A 6,000-nucleotide genomic window follows, 5' to 3' on the forward strand; every position below is an offset into this window, starting at 1 on the left:
TAACGTTAAAGAGATAAAATTTACCGCCTACATCATATTATACAATAGAACCTCTCATAACGAGCATTATTCGTTCCAGAATCTTACTCGTTAAGTGAATTATTTTTTTGTTTTGACTGGTTCGGAAATCCCGTCTCACAAGTGAATGTCGTGAAAAACCGACTTGCCCTTTTCTGTAACTTGTTATGTGAAATATCGCTCGTCAAGAGAGCAATTTTTTCACTTTTTTTCTCGCTATGCGAATCACTCGTTATGAGAGGTTCCACTACATATATTTTTCGGTTAAGTAAGTCATAAAATTTATTGGGCAAGAGTTTTCCATTCGTGATCTGTTTTTCAAAACTTATTTGTAGACTCTGAGGAGTGGGTAAACAAAGCTGAATGGTTGAGTATTGTTATCTCATTTTATTGGCCATCCTGAATAATGGAGCGTTTCAGTGGCCATTTCCCAAAATAAGATATCAACCGATGTCACTATCTGTCAATTCGATGGGCCAACAATTTTAATACGGTACATAAATATTTTGTTCCTTGTACCGTAAAGGTTGACGGGATTGCTCAAACTGTGGGTCGAGTACAGTACGTAATGTCAAAAACCTTATTAAGTAGTTCTTTTATGTATTTTCAAATTTAACTTATGCCCGCCTTCGTAGTTAAGTTAGTGTTTTTGGTTATTTTGAGTGGTTAGCGTGTTTGGATTCCGGTTCAATTATTATTTCTATAGTTCACAACATTTGGACTGTGTCCAAATACTTTTTCTCTCTACTCAAAATGTTGTGAAAAAAAATAACTGGTCAAATAACAAACGGCATAAAAAATTGATTTCAGGCGTTTCCCAGCATGTAAAAATAATCCAGCGTTCGGATCTAGCATACATCCAAAAGAGGGTCTCTGCTTGAATAAACATTTTTCAATCCAACATAGATGTCTGTTTTAAACATGTAAAAAATGCCGGCAAATGTTTAAAACATTTATTATAATAGATTTTAGATCGTCAAACAGACGCAAATTTGATAATTTCACTCTCCGTTATTTAAAATTTTTTAAGCGTGAAAAAAGAACGGAATGATTTGCATTGGAGATCGAAATATAGGGAAAAAAGCAATTTAATATGGCCAATTGCGAAATTATTTTCATAAATAATATTTTCAAAAATATGTACTGTGTTGCGAGATTTAGCAATCTTTCTAGGAGTTCTAAAAAATTGGTTAGTGTGGTTGTCAATCCTGGGTAGAATGGTGAATGTTGCAAGTGTGTAAAGTGATTACTTAACCAACCTATGACAGATCATAAGGCATTTAAATACCCAAATTTCTTCATCTATATTGAGATGTCAAAATAAACATAAAAAAAATTAATATCAAACGATTACATATAACTTCTCTATTCGGTTTAAATACTGAAATATGATGTAATTGTAATGACATTTGCACCATTAAAAATAACTATGTTCTAAGAAAAAAAACGGTACATAGGAAATTTAATGTTATTTCTAAAGCGTGACAATAATTTTCAGAGGTTAGACATAAAAAAGCTCAACAAACGACTCTAAATCATAAATTTCACAGCGCTGAATATTAGAATCTGTACTATGTATGTATGCACGATGTTTTTTATTATTTCAGAATATTCAGACCATTACAGGAAATACTTAAATTCACACTTCCTCGGGAGCTTTAGGCGTTGGTTGATATACTAGTATGTGCGAGTTTACATAGTACATACTTCTAGATGTCAACCGTCTGCAGGGTGAGCTTTTAAAATTTACGATTTAAAAAATATATGAGACTGTTAGTATTCATGTATGGAAATAACCCTTAAGTTTAGAAGAAAAGTTAAGTCAGTCAGTCAAAAGCTTGTTCTTAGACGGATGTGTTGCAAAACGGTGTTTGCTAGATGTTCGAATGGTTATATAAGAAACGAATGCAAGGCTGAGATAAGCATTATCGACCAAATTAAGAAAAGTGTGTTGAGATGCTTTGGGCGAGTGAATCGAGTGAAGATAAAACATTGTGAGACGAATTTTGTTAGTAATAGAAGAAAAAGAAGTCCGAGAAAAACTTGGAATGATCAAATATAACAAAGTCTTGAAATTAGTCAGGTCAGAGTTGAAACAAAAGGTGAAAATTGAAGTGAAAATACAGTCTGCTGATAAACTGTTTTTTTTTATAATTCTTTTTTATAATTAATCTTTATATTCATTAAATAATTAGGTTTCTTCCATTTCTACTATTAAATATTTAATTTTACAAATGAATAGATAAATAAATAAATAAACCTAATTTATTGGTTAGGAAATCATATTGTGATAATATCTATAGATTTTTATTTAAAATGAACAAATACCATTATTTAAAAAAAAATCTAAAATGACACATGTTTCGATAAATTTAGCATGATCTGGTATTTGATTATGATCCTGAATGCATCTAAACACGAGTAATAATATGTTTGTAGAAAAAGTGGTATTTACTAAATTAAATAAGAAATATAACTCTGTGAGCTTATGTAAGGAATTTATCGTTTAATATTCTGCATGTAGGAAAATTTCTTCCCCTAAATCTCCCTGCGGCGTTTATTCATCACAGTCTAGTACTGTACATTCGAGGCATTCTTCAGAAATGGCGACATCTGTTCTCGCTATTGCAATATTCATCCTTTGTATGCGACTGCAAGACTTGCTAGTACTTAAGATTCACTGGAAGTAAAACTACGGGAGAATCAAAAGCAAACTATAAATGTGATGTGAATGGAATAAAAACCGAACAAAATTTGCACTGAATTCAGAATTGTATATTTTTTAAAGTAAAAAAAAAAATTAAATCAAATTTTTTCATCGATATTTCAACAGATAGAGAATAATATAAATGTCTGGGTAAATGCTATTGAAACGCTTACGTGGTTTACGACCTCTTTAAGTAATCATGTAATACATGTCGCTCACTCCTTTTAACAACGTCATAAATCAAAAATCGTCAATTTTCAGTTGTGCGTGTTTTCGGAATGCCCAGAAAATGTACTACTTCCCAGCAAAAGCGGAATATTTTTAACTTAATATTTACCCGCTACAGGACAAAAAGGGTTGTTTTTGCATTTTGAAGAAAAGGTATTATTTTTTTTTTTTTTTAAATATCCTAAATATTTTTCAAATGGAGAAACAGCATTTAGGTTTTATCTAAAAAAATCTCTTGCACAGTAAAAAGTTCAAAAAGTGGCTTGATATTTATTTTTAATACAATATATTATATTTTTGAACTTTAAAAACGATCTCCTGAAAAATCTTTTTTTTTATTTGTGACGTTATTGAGCGGAGTGAGCGATGTGTGATATGCACCATTCTACCCATGATTGACAACCACACTACTCAAATTCCGGATGTATTATTTAGTTTTTTTTTTTAAGATTTCGCATGAGCTATGGTTAAAAGTAGTTAGTTTTTTATAAGCAGAAACCCTTACGAAATATATGTTAGAGTCTCATTATTATATAATATTTTAAATTTAAGAAGACTAAATGATATATCATTTTTAATTTTCATTAAAAAAAAATTATCAACAGTTATAGACAAGATTTTTTATTGAAATTTTTACACGAAATGTATGTTACAGTTTCGTTTTTTTTATATTATTTTACATATAAGAAGATTAAATGAAATATTTTTTTTTAATTTTCTTAAAACCTATTTTATCAAAAATTATTTTTACTCAATTTTTTTTAAATTCATATTTCGACACGAAATCTATGTAAGAGTTTCATTATTATATAATATTTTACACATTTGAAGATTAAAACAATATCACTTTAAATATTCAAAAAACATATTATATCTACAGTTATTTTTATTAAAACAAATTTTTATTGATATTTCGACAAAAATAAAGAAGAATATGGAAGTCTATGGATTTACAATAAATTTTAATGAAAAATGAAACACATTTGATCATATTTCATGAAATGTTAATTTAATATTTAAATCTATTGTGATAGTATTTAACTCTTAGATACTTTGATATAGGATCGAAATCGAATGATGTGTGCCCTTCACCTTTAAGTGGATTGTACATAATTGAATATAATCGGGTATCGTATTAACACCTTATTGTAAGCACATTCACGGTAATTCAAAACCAGTGTCGCAGAATTCCTTATGAAATATGTCACGGTAGACCGTTCATTATAAACTCAATACTACGTGGGAGGGTAAGGGAGGACAGACAAAGCGATGACTGTGACAAGCGGTCCCAATCATAGAAACAATTACTAACACAATCTTAACAAAACACGCGAGAACATAAGACATTCAAATATTTATTTAACAATTTTTGTCAATGTTTTATGAAGTACAAAGTTTCAATAAATCAAGAGCTTTATCGTATCACGACACGAAATCAGTTACTTGAATCGATTAAGTAATTCTGTATAAAAAAGTTTATTCATTCTTTGATTCAGCAGTACGTAAACATTCGCATTAACTTTGATTAAAATGTGAAAACTGTTATTTAAAAAAAAACATTTACTTAATCAAATGAACAGATAAAATACTTGTATAACACAACTTTTGCGTTTATTAATGTAAACCGAACTTGTTTAAAAAACTACAACGTTCTCAACATCAGATGAAAATACAAACTGTTTGTTGAAAATACCTTTAGTTGATTTAAAAAAAGTTTTATTTAATGTGTTTTAATTTTTTAATTGAAATCATTATTAAATACATTATTTTTTGACATCTCATCAAAAATGAAGAAGAATATGGAAGTCTGGGCATTTACGGGGCTGACGACCGTCATAGGCTAGTTTAAGTGATCACTTTACACACGTGTAACATTCACTAATTCTACCAATTATTGACAACCACACTATTCAAATTCTTGGAAGTTCCATATATATGAACCAATTTAGAAACCTTGTTCTTGAATCACTAGAACTTCACTAGAGACATCTATTGGTGAGATGTAAAGAAGCTTTTTACTAAGCAGAAACTCTTATATTAGTATGTGAGGTCCGAATCCTGGATTATAATCACACACATGAGAAACCCAAGAAAATACCATTTTCATTTTTATTATTTAAGCTTATAATCATCAGGTTATTCCACAACATTATTGCCGAATAAATAACTAATGAAATCATTTAACATAACGCTGAAATTTATCAACATAACGTTTATCCTTGACGTGAATCATTTTGAAACGTCTAGGGCCGCTTTAATGCGTAATTATTTTTCCAATAAAGCAACTCCATAAAAAACACGCGTTTAAAACAATAGCAATCAAAGCAAACGGCATTGGCTTATTTTATGTGCTGATAAATCTCTGAATTTTTATGTACAATGTTTATATTTCCATCCGCTTAGTAGCAAAGGGATGTTTATTGCAATAAAGTGAGGGGTTTTGATTTTGCGTTTAGTGTTTCGGGTCGGGTAGTTCGTTTCAGCTCGCAATAACGAATTTATAACGCATCGTAAAGAAGGATGGTCTCAAAATGGCGGAGGGCGACCATTTGACGAGACCTTTGGCGTAAAATTATGTTTACCCAATCATTGGGAAGATAATGTTTGGGAACGAGGGTTAGCGAAAATATGTCGTTGTGGTGTCTCATAGGTACTGGGAATAGGTTACGTCGGCCAATAGAGTACTGTCTACATAGAAATCTATCAACACCACAGACCAAAGAACTATCCACAGCCATTCGACTAATCAATTCACAGAAAAAAAACTCAAAAACTCTTTAGTGAATAAGCTATAAGCTGTTCTTATAAAAAATGTTTAATGTCTTAAAGTTGTCAAAAGTACCAGTTAGTACTAAGGATGTGACTAATTTGTAACCGTTATTTTTTTCGGTTTCCCAATCGAGATGGTATTTTCTAATTTTTAATGTATAAAATTTATTTTAGCTCAAGTTTTTGATATCAAATTGTCAAACGTACAGACTTCTTAACGAACTTCTTAGAGAAGTAACTCAATAAAAAGCTTCTTTTTATCGTTCGTTTTCGAAGTT

Source organism: Brachycentrus maculatus, unplaced genomic scaffold (genome assembly GCF_059751285.1).
Source record: "Brachycentrus maculatus isolate JH-2025_06_01 unplaced genomic scaffold, ASM5975128v1 h1tg000479l, whole genome shotgun sequence".
NCBI lineage: Eukaryota > Metazoa > Arthropoda > Insecta > Trichoptera > Brachycentridae > Brachycentrus > Brachycentrus maculatus.